The following is a 20,538-nucleotide window of genomic DNA, read 5'->3' on the forward strand; positions in this document are numbered from 1 at the left end:
AATGACGATAGCCAGTCAAGTGCTAATCCAGCAATGCCTATGGCAGCCAATCTGCTGACCCCACCTACCCACTTGTCTTAGTTAATATGATTGTTAATCAAAAAATGATACTGTATTGCAAAATTGGGTGCTGCGTCTGTATTCTCCTCGAGAATGTCCACTCTTTGGATCCTCTCTGCACTGGTCTGGTAGGTAAACAGGAGTGTTGTTGAGCTCAGCTAGCTTCCGCCTTTCGTTTGTGAAGTGGACTAGAAGAAGGCCTGCCGATTGTAAAACAGAAAGTGTATTTTAGGGTCAAGAAGAAGAACAGAAGGAAGGTAAGTTTCATGAGGAGTTTTTCAAGATAAGAAGACTCAGAGGCAGAGCAAAATAAACAAGAGGGGGACTCAGAGTTTCATTTCTGCCACAAGTCTAACACACACACACAGAGCAGCATTTCACAAATGCACCTATCTCTATTCCACAAAGCTGAGTACTAGGCCTCAGACTCTTGGTTTAGCTTTGAACTGAAGTCGATACTTGATAACTTATTGCTGTTGATGAGGTAGTCCTGCAGCTCCCAGTCCCACCCTGAGTTCTTCCATGATAGTCCCCCAGTCTAGATTGAGTCACATAAACCCCGTACCTGACCAGTCATCAGAAGGACCCGAGCAAGAAAGACGAGGAGTGCAGTGCACTGCTGTTGAGGAACAAGTAGAGAATGAAACAGAATTGCAGTATTTTGCATAGATTTTTGTTTGATAACTAAAGTGACTGTTCTGGTGTCTGAAGAACCAGAAAAAAAGAGAACACCCCTACAATTAACTTAGAAACTACAAATACCAGTATGTAATGGGTGGCCCATGCTGTGCTCCAGTACAGTGCCCTGAATAAATACTTAATTCGACAAGCAACTAGTTTAGCTTGTACTCTGATCAGAGCCAGGACTGCTGCCACGTGCTTTCCGAATGAACTGCAAACAAGTAAGCTCTCCTTTTAAATGTGTACATCTTTTTCTTTTCCTATTAAGGGGTGTGTTTGTAATTGAAAGGTAACCAGCTGTGCCTGCCAGTACACATTCAGAAGTTAAATATAGCTGCTCTGTTTCCACTCGCCTTTAGCAACATTGTTGCATGTTGGAATTAACACAACAGGTGAGGCTCCAGTGGATACAACAGAGTAAGTCCAGACACACACAGTCAGAGTGTTTCACCTCCAGTGCGTCCTGCTGGGATGGAAGGATTTGAATTAAGAACTCTATTTAAAAAGAGCAGAGTGAAACGTTTTATTCCTGTTAATTATGCTACAGGATGCATTCAAGGTCAGGAGCACATTACATTTAAAATTCACTTGAGACAAATGACTGTGCCCAACATTTCAGGCAACATTGAAATCTTCTTGTTGAAGTTCTATTTTTTTAGTAAACTTTACTGTCAACAAGTGTGCAAAATGTCAGGCAAATACAGAAATCATTTTGTTCAAGTAAAACATTTGCCCAGTAAGCTTTACAGCTAAAACACTTCCATTTCTACAGATGCTGAGTAGCAGTCAAATGAAGCATGAAGCTGTGCGCCTGAAGCACAATGGAATTAATTTCACAACAGCACCCAAGTTCAGGATTTACCAAGTACTTGCTTAAGTGATGCTGTGGGGCTCAAGGAGTTCTTCTTCAAAAGTGAGAAGTTCATAACCTAATATAGTGTATATATTTCTATCTTACAGATCTCAGCCAGTCAGGGTCTTGAGGAGAACCATAAAAACCACAAGAGGTTTGAAACGCGTCGGCAGATACCCTTGGGGAGTGCCTTTGAATTGAATCATCTGGCTAGTGGACAATCTCTTTTTTATATTTCTTTTTATTAAAACAAGGCATTAAGAAATACATTGGCGCATAGTACAGATGAGGGTCGTTCACAAATTCAACATATGGTACAGAAAATATTAGCGAGGGGGGTATGGAGCACAGATGTCAAGCAGATTCACATGTAAGGGTCATGGGGAAAGAGGAGTTTCAAAGACAACAGTTGCAGGTGGTACACAAATATTCCCTCTGTACTGATTCCAAGGACCCCAAACACTGTTCCACATTCGAGGGCGACCCCTCGCCAGATAAACAGTTTTTTCACGCAACATAGACCAATCCATACTTTCTTTCCATCCTTCTATTGTAGGCGGCCTTGCAGATCCCCACTGCTGTGCAATGTTCCGCTTAGCTATCATGGCCCCTAGAGTGACCCATCGAGTTTGTGCAGCATTCAGGTCTGTAGGCTCCCAAATATTCAATAGACATCTCCTAGCTTCCGGCAAAATAGTCACACCCGTTACTTCCTGCATAACATTATGGACTATGCCCCAGTAATCTATCATATATCGACATTCCCACAGGATATGAAGAAACGTTCCCAACTGACCACATCCACGCTTACACAGGCCTTCCTCCGTTAAACCCATTCTAATCAGACGTGGACCCGTGACATAAACCCTGTGCAGTATTTTCAACTAGACGAGCCTCAATCTCGCCAAAATCGCAACTCCCTTAGGGGAAGAAACTGCGGATTGCCAATCTTCATCGTCAATTTCAATACCCTCCTGCGTCCACTTGTTCCTTAAATCTGCTGAAAGATCTGCTCTATGATTTATCAATTTTTTATAAATGAGAGAAATGGTGCTATCAGGCAGATGCCCATCCAATATTCGGTCTTCCAATGGAGACGCCTCTGGTATCTCTTCCCCCTCGGGGAATACCGACCTCAATGCATGCCTCACTTGCGCATAGCGAAAATACTCCGTCCCACTCAGCTCATATTCAGTTTGTAATTCAGCAAACAACTTAACCCTTCCCTTCGCCCAAACATCGCCCATGGTAGTAATCGCTATCAACTCCCATTTGTCAAAACCCTTCGTATTCCATAACCTGCCCAAACTATCCGATCCAAATAAAGGTTGGTTAACCAAAGTCAAACGGTTTTTCCATCCCAATGAACAAGTAACATCGAGCCATATACGTACCGCCACTCTAGTCGGCCCCGTCAAACTTTTCTCTATTGATCTGGTATACAGCGCTCTGTTATAATTACCACCAGGGAGCAGCCATTTATCCATTGCATAACCCGGATCCGTATTGGACACGTAAGTACCATGGTTTATAGCTCCCAACTGTGATGCCCAGTAGTATCACTTAATATCAGGGAGGGCAATTCCTCCGTCGTACCATGGGAGCGTCAACTTAGCTAACGCTATACATGATCTGCCTTCCCAAAGCAGACTACGCGGCAATCCCTCCACTTCTCGAAAGTAACCAGCTGGTACCACATCCAAAGTGTTCTGGAGGGCATAAAGAAAACGGGGTAGAGACATCATTTTAAAGAGGGCCGCCCGTCCTAGCAGCGACAGCGGACGTTTCTTCCAGCCAGCTACATCGCTTTTCAGGCGAGCCAGTGGAGGGAGAAGGTTTTTATCATATCGAACTGTGGGATCCATTGAAATATAAATCCCGAGATATTTGAACCCATCCCAGGCATTCTGAATAGGACAGTTACGAGGCAGGATGGGGACATCACCACACAATACGTAAAGATAGGATTTTGTCCAGTTTATTTTCAATCCCGAATTCCTACCATAAGAGGCCTAAACATCGCAGACAACGTTAAGGGATTTCCTGGGAGAAGTCAGATAAAGTAATATGTCGTCAGCATATAAAGAGATCCGATCTTCAAACTGGGGGGACCAACGAATACCCTTGATTGAGGGCTCCCAACGGATCCAGGCCGCAAGAAGCTCAAGAGCCAGCGAAAACAGAAGGGGAGAGAGCGGACCTCCCTGTCTAGTGCCCCGCCTAAGACAAAATGGCGCCGAGACACGATTGTTCACAACAACCTGCGCAAGAGGCTCGGTATATAATAGACGTACCCAGCTAATGAACTCAGGACCAAAACCAAATTTAGCCAAAACAGCCCACAGATATGGCCATATCGAAGGCCATCGTCGCGTCTAGTGACGCTATTATGGCTGGTTCTCGCAAGGTATGCGCCTTGGCTAGAACCCTGTGCAATCGCCTTAGGTTCAAAGCCGTATTCCTATGCGGAATAAATCCAGATTGATCGGGATGTACCAGTTCACTAATAACCTTGATCAACCTATTGGACAACACTTTAGCCAATATCTTGGGTTCCAAATTCAGCAATGAGATCGGCCTGTACGAAGTGCAATTGGATCTCGGCTTCCCTTCCTTAGGTATCACCACTATCGAAGCCACTCTCTGGTCTTGGGGCAACACCCCACGTTCTTGAGCTTCCAAAAACATGTCTCTCAAATAGGGAGCAATCCTGTCCGGTCTAAGCTTGTATAACTCGATCGGGAGACCATCGGGACCCATTGTTTCCCAGAATTCAAAGAGCGCACCGCCAAAGCAATCTCATCCGCAGTAAGCTTACTATCCATGAGGTCGCGATCCTCCTCAGTCAAACATGGAAGTTGAATATCCCTCAGTAAGAATCTTCCTCCGGCCTATCTGAGACGGAGGTGTAAACGTTACGAAAATAATCAGCAAAACTATCCAATATCCCTTGTAGGTCATTTATACAATTCCCCTCTGTCGTCTCAATCTCAGGAACTACCAGGTCCACTCTATCCTTCCTGTCCAACCAAGCAATCAGTTTACCGGCCTTGTCCCCCACATCATATAAATGCCCTTGCTGCTCTTGGCTCAGGGCTCTCGCACTATCAGTGACTAGCGTCCTGTACTCAAGCTGCTTAAGTTGCAAAAAATGCAATCTAGCACGGGTCACGTCCTGCTCTATTTCCATTTCAATATTTGCTATTTCCGATTCAACTCTCACCACTTCTTCCTCTTTCTGTTTTTTAACTCCCGAAATCAGGGACAAGGCTTGACCTCTAATCACTGTCTTAAAGGCCTCCCACAGCGAGATGGACGAGGAAACCGAACCCTCATTTTCCTGAAAATAGTGTTCCAACGCTTTTAACAATTTCTTGCGAATGTTAGGATTACGCAAGTACCAAGGATTAATGAGGGCGATTCTACCACTCGAACCTTAGGTCATTTCAAATCTGATCCAGGGCGGCGAGTGATCCGAAATACCTCTAGCCAGATGCTTTACTTCAGTAATATACGACGCCTGGGCCGCCGGTACTGGACCGTAATCGATGCGAGAGAGACTACCATGAGCACCGGAGTGGAAGGTATACTGTCGCTGATTAGGATGGAACAATCTCCAGCTATCTACCAGACCCAGAGCCTCCAGGAAGTCAGGAAGCCATCTTTGTGCCCATTCTACATCACAGGGCGGAGACCTGTCCATGGTGCCGGAGACTACCGCATTGAAGTCTCCACCCAGAATCAACAACCCTCTGGGAAGGTCTAAAACAATCTTCCCCAATTCAGTATAGTTAGTGGTTTGCAGACCCAGGGGGACATAAATCGAGAATAAGGAGAGAGTATATCCCTCCCAATGTCCTGACACCGCTATATATCGACCCCTCTCATCTGCAATGATGGAGTCAACTACAAATGGGAGAGAATATCTAAGGAGGATCCCAACCCCCCGGGACCCCGAAGTAAATCCAGTATGTGCTACCAGCCGATAGCCCTTTCTATGTATAGCCTTACATGCATTCCCGACCAGATGAGTCTCCTGAAGTAGAACTACATCCGGGGAGTGTCTCTTGAGAAATTGTAAGACCACACTGCATTTGATTTTATCCCCCAGCCCATTCACATTCCAACTTAATACTCGCAACCCCCTACCCCCATCACAGAACATAAAAAAGGCCCAATCCCCGCACCATCAATAAGCAATCTTGGAATACAATGTCTTGCAAAAACACAAGAAACACTAAAACAAAACAAAAATTTAACACCCCTCCCTACCTCTCCACCAAACTTTCAGTTACGCTACCCCCCACCCTGCACCCCTGCTTACGACTATCAAGCCTCCCCAACTTGCAGTGTGCCTGTCACCCCAACATCTAAACTAAACTACAAAAAAGCTAAATATGAGGAGGAAAGAGACCTACCGACAGCCCGTTGACCCCCCTTGATTACTGTGCTAAAACATGTTATCGTAAAGAGTATAACCATAATCTGTTCCCTAATTTTCCTGAGTTCTCATGGTAACAGTACTTATTCTTGTTCTTGCGAACCCCCTCCTTCATCTCCATTCTGTCCTTGAGGTTCTTGTTGAGCAGTTAAATTGTCCAACCAGTCCGCTGCGATCTCCGGCTTGTCAAAGAAGTAAACTTTCTCATCATGTTCGATTCTCAGCTTGGCCGGGTACATCATGGCGTACTTGAGTCCCTTGTCACGAAGCTTCCGTTTATCCCCCATAAACCTCATTCTCTGCTTCTGTACTGCCTGCGTGAAGTCTGGAAAAAAACTGATGGATGAGTTTTCGTACTTCAAAGGGTCCCCAGATCTGGAGGCCTGGAGGATCGCATCTCTGTCCCTAAAATTAAATATTCTCGCTATCAAAGGTCGGGTTGGAACACCGACACGTGGTCTACCTCCGGGAATTCTGTGCGCTCTCTCAAAGGTAAAGAAATTGCTTAGTCCTTTGGGCCCAAGATGTTTGAGTACCAAATCTTCGACGAAGAGGCCCGCAGCCTGTCCCTCCGCCTTTTCCGGCACACCAATAATACGTACGTTGTTCCTCCGGGCTCGCCCTTCAAAGTCCTCCAGTCTACGGATAGCCAGGTCATTCGAGGCCGTCAGAGTCCGAACGTCCGATTGGAATTTCTTTTACATCATTCGTAAGACTAGCCGTCTTAATGTCCAGTGATTTCACTCTCTCACTCGTCTTCGTGAGGTCTGTCCGAATCAAATTGACCTCAATAGACACAGTGTCCAGTTTATGAGCCAGAGTCTCCATCTTCTGTCCGAGAGAGGACTTGATCCCATCAACGGCGACCAAAACGTCTTGTAATGTCGGCTCCGCTTCCAGGACAGAGGTTTCTTTTAGTCCTTCTTGTGATTTTCCCAGTCCACTCGGCGGCCCTCTCGTTTGCTCATACCGGTCCATGTTGTTAGATTGGATATATCTTCCCCCTCTAACGGCTTTAGATTGTCATTTATCCCCCTCCGGCTTGGTCTCCATTTTGGGACAATCCAATGTTCGTCATCCAGCTCGGGGCGACAGTGCTCGATAGTCGTTGTTGTTAGACCAGTATCAAGCCCCTTGCTGTCGACTCTGTAGGATAGCGTGTTAGACCTCTGTAGTTCTGTACTATCCAGTAATCGGCAAGGAGCACAGGCCGCGGCACCCTCACTGGGGCGACACGCAGCCAAAATCCTCGATTCGATTTCTGAGGTCTGCTGTCTGTTGAAGTGGCACCACTGTCGCCAACCAGGGTCTCAGATGATCTGGAGTGGACCCAAGAGGAGTCTCAGAGAGTTCCAGGCAAAATCGAAAGTGAAACCACATGAAGTTGTGAGGCCGGGAGAATAACTTCCGGTACCAAAAGCAGTTGTTGTTGCACTACCACTTGGGCACAGTGCCAACTCAAACACCGGACATCCGAAAGAAACAGGCCTCAAACTTTCCGATTCTGCAACTCTGGCTTCCGGGGAACGTTCGGGACGCGGTTTTCAGTTTCCGATACTCCTTCGGTTCCGCTGCAGGAAGCACTCCAAAGTAAACAGGATAAACGACAAGATATATTCGGGGGGGCTACGAGGGTCTCGGGAGCCCTAAGCTCACGCCGCCATCTTGGATGCGCGCGAAGCTCCTCCTCTGCTAGTGGACAATCTCAATGAACTTTTACTGATCCTACTATAACCAATCAGCTTTGGAACTCCCAAGAAAGATTAGTAAATAGAGGTTCACATTATAGAGAATGATAGTGATGGTTACCTCTGTTCAATGTCAAAATGTATTGACTGGAATTCTTTAATGCACTAATATGTTCCTTTAAAGCACATTCAAGTTTGGTGTTTTATGTATATTGATTTTTATATTTGTGTAACGGTTCAGATCCGAGCAGCCTTGTATAGGGCTGTGGGGTGAATAATGTATTTGGAAAATGTTTAAGTGGGTAAGTGGTCCCTTTTAATTAATGAAAACCTATTAGAAGTGTTGAAATGCTAATGGAATATATGTGATTAAATGCACAGGCCAAGATGAATACACTTTCTTGTCCTTGATTCCAAAAAGAAGTGGGTTAATAAATTACAGTTAGATCCTGCTTGTGTTCAGAATTATTAGTGGCCTAACTGGGTAGAGGCCCAACCCCTTTGTACATAACTTTCAAAAAGTGGAATTTTTAAAATTATAATTTAACATCTGATCTCACTATTAAAGAGGACTTTAAATTACAAATCAAAATTGTGTAACAAGTATTTTTCTAGCTGCTACCAATCCGAATTTAGCATTTAATAAATGTACCATGGTTCCGCTATTCAGCAGTCAGCTTGGCTACAGAGAAATTTGTTTGGGGGATATTTCAATGTAAGAATATGTCCAACATTATTTTCTACATCCCCTACTTTTACATCTCTGCTCCCTGCACTTGTTGGCAGTGAGGTCTACATATGGGTGGCGTATTAATATTTAAAAGGAACTTTTAAGCCTGTCAAAAGGGGTATTCAGACAGGTCAAATGTGTAGTTTGAAAACTGCCACAGGAAGGTTACCTATGTGTAGCTACCAGGCTGCGCACAACTGTAGTCTCTTCCGTGCAGCCTGCACCCTTGTGTACACTCATTGGCACACATATTCACATTTACCCAGGCAAGTGCTCATGTACGAGCTATGTCGCAGTGGCTTTATCCCAAAAGGCTGACACTGATAGAAAACACTTGTAGTCCAGTTTACTTTCTGCCAAAACATAGCTCTTGAAAGCAGGTACTTGACTGCACAGGGGCTTTAGGCTCTCAAAAGCAATTCTATTGATTGCCCCTAGGATATAAGAATAGCCTGGGGGTGTTTTTCGCCTGTGTAACACAACTGCAACAAGATTTTGATGACCAAGTATTGCCCTATGTTGACATATACCTAACGGATGATGCCTTAACAACACACTTGACCAAAGTGGGTCGCATCATTTTTGGATTTGCTGACATGGGCTGCAAACTAAATAAAACAAAATCAAAGATAGCCTATTTCGGTGTCCTGTTCTTGGGAACCAAGCTGTCAAGTGAAGGCAAAAGCCTTGCAACACAGGGGTGTGGAATTTAATAAAATATCTACTTGTCCATGGGGCAGGTTGCTTCATAAATCTACTTGTTCTGTAACAAAATCAACTTGTCCCTTTTGTGCCATGTAATGCGATGACAAATTTTGACAGCAATCTCCTTATATAAGAGCTCTGAAGTAGCCTCTTTGATCATGTCAGGGCTCCTTCCCTAGTATGGTTTGAATACTAGCAATTCCTTTATGTTGCCACGTTTCCGCAGCTCTACATACTGGGGCTGAAGGTAATGGTAAGCAAAAGTTTCTGGGTTGGAATGCCCTTTTGAGTCTGTGCAAGCCTACTAACTTGTATGTCTTAAGGCTTTTCTCCAACATAGCTCTGATCTTTTTCCCTACTGAGAAAGGTTGGAAATTTACTGCTGACAATGGCAGGCATAAAACTTCTTCCAGGGTTGGGGAAAAAGTGGTTGGAGGGAAAGTGAACTTGCAAACACTCTTATTTTCGCATGGGCAAATCTACACCTGCATATTTGCTCATGCTAAAATGCAGTTCAGTACTATTTCTTGGCCTACTTCTGCAAAGTCTTGTGAATTTTATGAAAGCTGTATATCTGCATTTAATGCAAGAACATGAGTGCACTTTTTGAGACTTTGTTTAATAATTGGGCCCCTAATTAGGTCTGGTGCTAACCACTACCTTTTGTGTTTATTAAAATTTTATTTCTCTCTCTGTCTATCGGCTAGCTTCACTGTGAGTGGCAGCATTCTGAATTTTCACAAGAAGCTTACTGACAGTCGTTTTGTTCAGTGCCAGGAATTACCGTGGACATTTTTTCATTTTACGACCAAAACAATTTTTGCTTTTTCAAATGTTTGTCATAATTGTGAGGGCCAGGCAGCTCCCACACCAATATGGTTTTACAGAAACCATGCCAGAACAAGTCACGCACTTGACAAACCAAAAGGCTGCCTAACAATGTCAGCCCTATTGGCTTTACCAATGCTTGTTTATTTTTGTAATGCTGCTAAGAAATGGTACCTGACATTTTACAGTAGTTTAGCTAAATGTTTTTGCATTTTTTTGTGAACATTTTATTTTGAAAGCAAAGAATCATCCATCTTGGTTTCAAGCTTCTGCAAATATTTGCATCTAATCAGAAAGCATTCTGGGAGCATTATACATAGCCTAATATTGCTAAATATTAAAAACGTGTGTACACATTTTTACACTGCAACTACTGTCAGTAGTGGTGCAGTCTGAGCTTACAACATTTACTTGGAGCACTCACCCTAATAATAAAAGCTTTACATTAATGAACCATACATACAAGTATGATCAGCATTAGCACAGACACAACCATTACCTTAACTGCAGGCAATGCCTTTCCCTTATCCATAATGTTGTACTGTAAACTGTCAGCCAAAGGGTTTGTTCTGTAGTGGGTTGGACCTACTTGCCCCAAGAACAAAATTCACATAAAAACTTGTTGCCCCTGACCCCAAGCAATATGTCCCGGGCGTCGGGCTATAGGAATTCCACATCCCTGCAACACAGTTCTTAGAGAAGTGTGCGCATTTACAACCTCCCAACACTTTGAAAGGACTCCAATCAATGTTGAGTTTTATCATTTTGGCAGAACTTACGTACCAAATTACGCACAACGGGTAAAACCGGTTTATGACTTGATTCGTTCAGAATTTTCAAGCATACACTGTACATCGGAGCACACACTGATAAATCTAATTGTGGATACTTTAGGATACACATATGTTACATTCAGTGAACAAGGCACTGTACCAATTGCATATAAATCAGATTTATATACAAATGCAGAAATGCGTTTTGCACCCATAGAAAAGATCCTGACGGCGGTAGAGACAGCTGTAGTGAAAGAAAGATCACTGGCTCAGGGGAAACAAATAATTGTCATGACCCCGATTCCAGCATTAGAGGATGTTACAAAAGTCTGAGTTCCTAACACAAAAGCTTTGCATCCAAGATGGATACAATAGGAAAACTCACTCACAGCAACAGATGTAGATTACATATTTGTACTGCCCAATGAAATAATGCCATTATATCAGTATGATTTTCTAATCTACCCTTATGGTTCTGCTCAGCCTGCCATAGGGGCAAAACACCAAGGGCCATATGCAGGTAGCCCAATACCGGTCGGTAACGGCCGAAATTACCGAATTTCGGCCTTTACCGACCGGTATTTAGGGTTTGAGATGTAGGAGGCAGGTTTAAGGATTCGGTAATTACCGATTCCTTAAGGAATCAGTAAAATACCAATTCCTTATTTTAAGGAAACGGTAATTACCAAATCCAAAAAGCTATGTAGGAGGCACTCAAGTGAGTGCCTTCTTGCATTCAGGATTCGTTATTTACCACCAACTACAAGTTGGTGGTAAATAACGAAAACCTTTAAAAAATCAAATTTGTGCTTTTTTAAAAGTGCCATGTGGCAGACATACATGCCCTTAGGGCATGTATGTGTGCCACATGTGCACACATGCAGGATTCAGAGGTGCAACAGGGTGTCAATGGGACACCCTGCTACCCTTGAATATGTGCCCCCTATTACTGATTTGGTATTTACCGAATCAGTAATAATGAATGGCTTCCAATTCATTCCTATGGGCCACCAAGCCCATAGGAATGAATGGGAATTACCGAATCGGTAAATACCAATTCTTAAATACCGAATCGTACCAATTCGGTAATATTTACCGAATTATTTCCTACATACCATTTACCGATTCTGAAATACAGAATCTGTAAAATTCTGTATTTTAGAATCAGTAAATCTTGATTATCTACATATGGCCCCAATACTCTTCTGCCTGTGCAGCGGTAACGAGTAAAATGAGGGGTACAGAATTCCTCCCCCATAAATCATACACACAGTCACTTGGTAATTTCACTGCACAGCTGGCTGAACTGAAAGCTCTAATTTTGTCACTTCAGAATGAAGATACAGAGTTCCCCACACTTTTAGGGGCCGATTATGATTTTGCTAGGAAGGCCTCCAGACGGGTTCCGGAACAAGCAAATCCTATTCGGAGCCTATGTTTCCGACTGAGTCGTCCCCAGTTCCGAACGACCAAGTACGATGCGAAGATCTTGTCCGCGTTGACCAAATCGTTTCTGAACCAGATCCTGTCCGTCCCACTCGTTTGGAGCTGAATCGTGCCAGGCATTGGAGCCGGATTCCGAAGGAGCGAGTACGATGCACCATTCGGACAGCTGTATTGAGTCAGTCTCAGCAAGTCAAAACGGCTGTCAGATTCGGACTTCAGGGGGGGGCGTAGCATGCCCTTCTTTACCCTGAGCCCTCCTAATCAGTCATGAGGGGGTGCGCATGGGTCCCCCTGATCCAAGCATGCACAGTGTGGCTTGCAATATGGGGTTTCCACCACAGGGTGTATGTTTTTCCCCACTCATCCCTTTTTTGATATGGGAGCCTGTGTACATGTTGCTACACAGGCCCCCATGGAGTTCAATGGGAGTCCGAGCGAACCGAGTCCGTCAGCATACGGCTGCATCATACTAGTTCGGTCGGACTTGCACAGCTCGGTTCGCTAGGAAAGCCCTCCGGATCAGAGTCATACAAAGGGCTTTCCTAGCGAGATCATATTCGGCTCCTTAGTGTTCGATTCATATTATTGTGTCCAGTCTTACAATGAGTATTTACACTAGTGAAGCCAGAACAAATACAGAGGCTACAAAGGGTACAGGATAAAGTATAGGCTGCTTTGGGGACAAGTGGCTAAGATTAAACCTAGCTTGCCACAGGCTCACATCATACACACACTGAGCCACCAACGTGTAGAAATACACATTGCAGGGAATTCAATGGCTGACAAAGCTGCATAAATAATTGTGCAGACGGCTGTCAATGCTGCTCCCAATGGCACCTTCTAACCTTAAGGTTTTCCACCAAAATAGTCCCACCAGTTGAGGGTGCAAAATATTCCATTTGCTCATATTCCTGGAGTGGGGAATGGAGTAATACCTAATTCAGATCACAGATTAGGACTGATCCTAAAAGCATCTAGGGTCTAGCATCTGCTCACGCAGGGGTGGCAGGTACAATTTTGCCATTTTAACAATGCTACTGATGGCAAGGTTTCTCCGGAAAGGCATTAACATTGTTATCTTCCTTTCTTGAGGATAGGATACAATTGGTGGCCTTGGAGTAATTGACCTCTTCATCTTTCACATTTCCCTGTGGAGATCCTCCGAGTTCTTCCTTAAGTCCCACCCTTTTAAATGTTTATGTCTTGGAACTGGCATTCCTTATTAGATCTTTTGGGATGGCACTAACATCATACGCAGATGATACCCAAATTGTGGTTACCTTTATCAAAAACACCTCACCACCAGTAAACAGGTTTAGGGACTGTATGACAGCAGTTACCTCCTGGATGATTTCCCATTGTCTTAAATTAAACTCCGGGAAAACGGAGGTGATTCTATTTGGTAAATTCTCCCCCTCATGGTCACAAATTTGGTGGCCAAATGATTTAGGGTCAGCACCTGTCCTGGTTCCCAAAGTGAAAAAACTGGGTGTGATTATAGATCAGAAACTTGACTTTGAAGCTCAGGTTAAATCCGTGTCATCTTTCAGTTTTTTCATTCTAAAAGCCATAAAAAAAATCTTACCAATGATCCCCACAGAAAGCAGAACTACGGTGGTTACATCGTCAATCCTCTCCAGATTAGATTACTGTAACAGGCTATATCTCGGCATACCTATTAAACAACTCCAAAGGCTCCAAATGATCCAAAATGTGGCCGCCGGACTTCTTTTGGGGATTCCCAAATTCCAGTCTGTGGTATTCATCTCCAAAGATTGCATTGGCTGGCAATAATAAAACGGATCAAGTTCAAAACTCTGTGCAGTACATACAAGGCACTCCAAGGGGCCGGCCCTCAGTTCCTAAGATGTTCACTGCACTTGTACTCCCCAAACAGATGTCTGAGATCACAAGGAGCCAAAGTGATACTTTCACAGAGATTTTTAAGTCTTACTGGGGCAGCAGAAGATTCATGGTGGGAGCTACCACACTTTGGAACTCCCTCCCGTTTAGCATCAGAAATCTTCCCTCTCTGACACTGTTCAGGAAAGCCATTAAAACCTGGCTGTTCACTGATTAAACCCTTATGCCTGCTTCCCGGTTTGCTAGCGCCAAGACACCTTTTGGTAATTGTGTGCTGTATAAATTTATAACATACAAACAAGCTAAAGACTACGGCCAGATGCATCCAAAAAATCTTATGTAAAAAGGAACCTCTGGACTGACCTATCTAATTTCAACAAGTTGGTATAACTCAAACCATTTTCTTAACAGGACACAGCAACTTTTTTCGAAAAAATACCAAAAAATTGCTTTTTGAAATGAACTATAAACTAAAAAGAAATAAATGATAAACAAAGCCTATATACTGTCTGTTGCATATATTGATATAGTTTTGCTGTGTCCTGTTAAGAAAATGGTTTGAGTTATACCAACTTGTTGAAATTAGATAGGTCAGTCCAGAGGTTCCTTTTTACGTATTTTTCAGGTTCTTTCCCCCTCCTCTAGACCTAAAAGAAATTAATATTGGGGGTACCCTTAGCTATTATTATGTCAAAAAAATCTTATGACATTCCGTAATTGCAAAACTTTGTGATTTGCAATTTGGGAATCACCAAAACTGCATGCATGAAAGTGTGCAGTACACTTTCTGCGATTCCTAAGAGGTCGTAAATGACCTACCGCATAAATATTACAGAGGTGAGTCGCAATTTGCGACATCCTAGGAATCGCAACAATCACAGGGATGGTGGCCTGCTGAGATCAGCAGACCACCATATCTGTGATTGCTTTTAAATAAAGCAATAATTTTTATTTGTAAAGCCGCACGTTTTCCTTAAAGGAAAACGAGATGCTTTAGAAAAAGAAAAATGAAAAGCTTTCTTTTCATTTTTTAAGAGCAGGCATGGTCTCTGGACCACTGCTTGCTCTTAAAAATGCTTTTACAAACATTCACAAAGGGGAAGGGTTTGCGCATATCTTACCACCTACTTGAAGTAGGTGATAATAAGAGAATGTTTTTGCGGCCACAATCACGGTCACAAACCATTACTGCATATTTACTATTTGGAAGGGACGCCCTAAACACGCCCCTTCCAAATAGAGAATCACAAACCCATTTTGCGATTCGGTAACAGGTTACCGAATCATAAAATTGGGTTTGATGCTTCGCAAAAGCATTTTTTGCAACCTCAATCAGGCCGTGAGGAGAAAAATGCTTGATGCAATTGGCCCTATGTCCTTAATCATTTGCCAGCTGATAAAAGTTTCCACCACAGCTCGTCCACCACAGACACCTCTTTTAATCTCAAACAAGCTTCTGGCTTGTGTTTAACAGTACCACTGCGGACCCTTTCACTAAGATAGGTCCAACAAGTACATCATGTTAGCAGTGGATTCCTACTCTTGGGTCCTATGGGTATGGTCACAGTGATCAGCTGATGCTCAAACTGTTATAAAAAACTTGCAAGTCTTTTTCAGCACATATGTAGTAGCCACATTCCATTTGGACCAGGGTCTAGCATTTGCCTTAAGGGCTTATAGAGACACCATGGGAAAATTGGGTGTGAATGTGCATTACTCCTCCCCCTACCATCCCGAGTAAAACGTGGTAGTGGAGATGAAAAACCATTACCTAAAGCAATCTTTAACAACTAGAGTACTAGGTTAAGGTCACAGTTTGGTCCACCACCTGAAAGGGGTACAGAGAGCCTTAAACAATCTGCCTAGCAGATCCTTGGGTGGGCAGCCTCCCTATGAAGACCTGTTCGGGTTTAAGATGTGGGTTCTAGAACTTGACAGTCCAAGTACAGTGGCAGTGGAAATGCTTTTTGATATCAGCAAATGTTTGGATGTTTTAGAGACTCTGAACAACTTCAGAAACACTCAGAGCAACGTTAAACAGAAACGTTCCACCACTGGTGAAGTGAAGGAAGCACCAGCAACTTCTGGTTGGATTCCAGAGATCAGAGATCTAGTACGAGAGAAAATAATCAGCAAAAATTAATTTTGGCCATTTCACCTGTGCCTGTCCTGGCTGAGGGAAGTTACCAGAACTGTACTTTTACTGCTCTTGCCGGTGGCAACACAAGAGATTTGTGTCTATCAATCTCATCAAATCAGATCATGGTTCCGGCTCTATATAATAGGCCTTGAGGGCTCCTGGGTAGTTACCTGCCTCCTCTCACTACCTTACAGGAAGTCCTGTTACAAGCTTTAACCAACAATAACATTTCTTCTACCCCGCTGGGGACAGCTAACACTGTGGTGTCACTACTTCCAGTTACATCAGCAAGTACTATACATGTATGACTACACAGAATTCAACTCTGCAAGCAGACAATGATAATATCTAAAATGTACCGCCATTGGAGTCAGCTACCAGTTCTACACAGATTCACAAGCCTCCCAAATTTGTACAGCCTCTGGGTTTTTAGTCGACTTTGATGACTTCTCTTTGGATTTGTCGTACCCACCTCTACAAAGAGGACCACATGAACTTTTTGCTTGACTTAAAAAGAGATATCATATCCTTCTGTGGATATATATTTGGATTGCAAATTCATTACTTTTCCTCTTCATTTGGTTTGGTTTTGTGACTGTCTTTTTCTTACTACTGAGTGGGCACTATCTCCCAGAATGCTCTGCTGGTCAACTGGTAAATGAGATTTTGAAGCCTCATTCTTTATCATACAAAGGGCGAAGAGACACTTCCCGTGGGAACATTTCAGCCGTTCTGGTTCCTGATGGAATTGTTTGTGATAAGGTACCCTATGATATATTTGGACTGACAGAAACCTTACAAGTTCCATATGTTTTAGGGTTTCTTTAAATGTTGTAATCACTCCTAGTACTATCAATGATGATTGGGACATTAACAGAGTACATGAAATGTTTGCCCACTTAGAGCATTACACAATATTCCATATTGAAGAAATGTATGATGGTATATCCAATTATGAGGAAATGTTTTGTTTTCACCATTATGGTCCCTATTATTTATACAAAGCAAGTACTCCACGTGCAGTATTTAATTGTATTGGAACATTGCCCAACACAACCACAGGGTAGCTCAAAGACATTTGCACAGAAGTTTGCATATTTTTCTGGTCACAACCCAGTAGACCCAGTGTCATAATATTATAAACTTAAACCTTCCCCGGCAAAGGAAAATATGCTCACTGACACCAAATGAATTTATTCTGCATCTATCATTACCCAGTTTTCAACACAAGGGTATGACTTTTGAAAAGACAATATTGGTTTAAAATCTATATGGGGACGGGGCGTGGCATGGTCAGCCAACATGGCGGACACAGCTTGAACAAGCTCCGCGCGTCCACCTCTTTAATCCACCGTAACTCCTCCTAATATCTACTTGATGCAGCCCATCCGTAGCCCTAAGGACGAGTACTCTAACTGGTACACCCAGCGCGGTGCTGACACCTGTTCACCAGTGTAAGATCGAGGTAGAAGCCGGAGCTGTGCTGGACGCAGCGTGGACTGGGCCTGAAGACGCCAGCCTGCTACCCGATCCCTGAGGGGGTGCAGCCGGGACCTGAGCTGTGGACCACGGCCTGCTGTGAGGAGAGTGGAAATGCTGGGGAGGCTAGGGTGGATACGGTGGTTGTGCTGACTTCTAGCCCCTGCTGGGGCATGTTGGGTGGCTGTTTCTGCCTCTGGCCGTGGGCTGGGTCACGGGGGTGCCCTGACGGCCCTTTACAGCTCACGGCGGGGGGGTACAGGGTTCGTTCGGGCCCGGGCTCTGGTGGGTGGGGGGATAGTCATCCTGTGCATCCTACGGTGGGGGCAGGTTGGCACAGCACACCGTGGAGCCTCTCTGGTGCTCTCTGAGCTTACATCCTCCCTTGGGTGGGGCACACAGGGACCCGGCACGGAGGATTCGCCATCTGGGCATGCAGTATAATGGCCCCACAATTGATTACTGATGAAGCGCATTGCACGTTCTCTGTGGTCGGTGAGGACAAGGTGGACCTGGGCCATACGCTCAAGTCTAGACCTGGATTCAAGAGGTACTCTGACACCCATTTGGTGCCCTGTGGGCCATCGTGGACTAGTTTTGGGCCCCATCCAGACTGCATTGAATGTATCTGGCTGCTGAAGCAGGGCTGCACTTCTAGGGCCGAGGTGTGGAGCAATACCCTCGAGCAGATTAGTGGGGAGACGCAGTAGGACCCCAAAATGCAACGTGCAGACGTAGGACATACATACAATACAGCCCTGCAGCACGGGGACAGTTGGAGGCATGGGGCATGCTGGTGGTCCAGCGAGCTAGGTCCAGATAGAAGGGCCTGCTTGGCTCTCTGCGGCGGCTGGGCTAAGCCCGGTGCGGCTTGTGGCCTGGAAGTAGGGGGTTTCCGAGAGGAACAGCTCGCGGCACACTCCCTGGTGACCCCCAGAGGGGCGTATTGGTCTCATTGCAACTCTAAGTGCCACGCAGATTAATGAATGGTGTCCCCCAGCTCAGTCGAGGTACCTCATTTACAGAACGCAATGGGGAAAGATAAGCCAGGTGCTGCGGGTCCGAAACAGAGTACACTGGACCAATAAGCTACGACAGTGAGCGGAGGATCCGTGCCTGGCCCAGTACCAGATAATGAGGCTTCCTTAGCGGCCATTACAGATGCCAGAGTCACACTTGAGGCCAAGATTGGCGCAATTGGCACCGATGTCTCCTTCCTGCGCTATGACCTGTGGAAAGCTGCTGATAACATTACAGAAGCTGAAACACGGGCGTCCCCCGTGGAGGAAAATGTGACAACCCTACAGCAGTGCTTCAATAAACTAACAGTAATTTCTCAAGAACTTGCATCCCCGGTTGAAGACGCGGGAGGCCGTGCTAGTCGCAATTATCTCCGATTTGTTGGTTTCCCGGAGGATTGCGAGGGCTTGATGAATCGCTTCCTCACCTCATGGCTCAAAGATTTTCTGCCTTCCGATATGCCCTTTATGTGCTTTGTCGTCGAGAGGGCCCACCAGGCACTTACGAGGAAACCATCCCCTGGGGAGACTCCAAGGCCGGTCATCCCCAAGCTGCTTAGCTACGCAGACAGGGGCGCAGTACTACAGTTTCCTCGGTCACATAAGGATAAACTTATCTTCGACTTAAGGCCTATAATGATTTTCCCAGATTACACCCGTCTAGTAAAACAGTAGAAAGAGTCCTTCACAGCAGCAAAACGGAGACTGCGGATCTTAATATCTCATACATTCTGCTTTACCCTGCCAGGCTCCGTGTTGTGTATAACTCTACGACCCATTTTTTTGATTCGCCTGAAGCAGTTTTCGCCTGGTCTGATGAAAGAGCCCATTTGAAATGCATTCACCGCCACCACTTGAGTCCTCCAAGAGCTCGCAGCGAAACAGATTTCGTAGGACGAAATCAAAGAGACAACATCACTCCGGGTCAGACCGGCGCTCCTTCAGTCCTGAGCGTGCATCCTGATCACTCCACGGCCTGTGAATCTTCTTTCTTGCTCGTATCAAAATGCAACTTGGTTGGAACCAATCGTCTACTGTGCACCAAGTAGAGGTAGACATTGTACATTGTGGCTGACCTCACACAGAAACTTGTACCCCAATGTTAATGTTCTATGGGAATGTTGGGATCCATTGGCAGGAGAGCCCTGGGATCTCCAGTTGGAGTCCAGGGGTGTTCCGTACCGCGACAGATGCTCCTAGTTCATGGCAGTATCGTGGGGAGGGGGGACGGAAGGGGGGGGTTAATTGAGTTTCAAGGTTTGTTGTTTTCAGTTTTCTTTCATATGCAAACACTCATTCCAGCCTTCATTAGGCAGGCCAGCATCTTTAGACCCAAAATCGCCGAATGGCCACACAGCAAATTGCCTCTCCTGCGGGTGACCTAACTGTAGTAACGTAGAACGTTAGTGGGCTGCTTAGTAAAATCAAGCGGGGCAGTCCTTTGCAAGCTAAATGATATGGTGCCAACATTCTTCTTCTGCGAGAGACTCATCTCTTGGGCAACAAGGCTCCCTGCTTAGCCAGGTTTGAGTTTCAGCAGGTCTATCATGCGGGTTTCACTAGGGGCTCCTAAGGAACAGCTATCCTCATTCATCGACGCGTCCCCTTCATTCATAGTAAACACTGGGTAGATCCCGGGGGTAGATATGTCCTTCTGTCAGGCACACTCTATGGGGAACCACTTAACATAGGTAGTGTATACGCACCCCCGCCTTTAGGGAACACGTTTGTCGAGAGCTTTACTCGTCAGTGGAGTGATCTTCTAGAGGGCCGGTCTCTCTTGGTAGGTGATTAGAATGATACTGTGTCATCACTTGATAGGCGACGGGGAT

At 44.8% G+C, this 20,538-nt stretch overlaps 1 protein-coding gene across 8 annotated transcripts in view; it reads right to left on the reverse strand.

Moving 5' to 3' along the window:
• LOC144768773 (uncharacterized) overlaps positions 1 to 20,538 on the reverse strand; it is a 9,320,023-nt gene that overhangs the window by 2,860,066 nt on the left and 6,439,419 nt on the right. The gene's annotated exons all lie outside the window — the stretch shown is intronic.

This window comes from Lissotriton helveticus, chromosome 7 (genome assembly GCF_964261635.1).
Source record: "Lissotriton helveticus chromosome 7, aLisHel1.1, whole genome shotgun sequence".
Taxonomy (NCBI): Eukaryota; Metazoa; Chordata; class Amphibia; order Caudata; family Salamandridae; genus Lissotriton; species Lissotriton helveticus.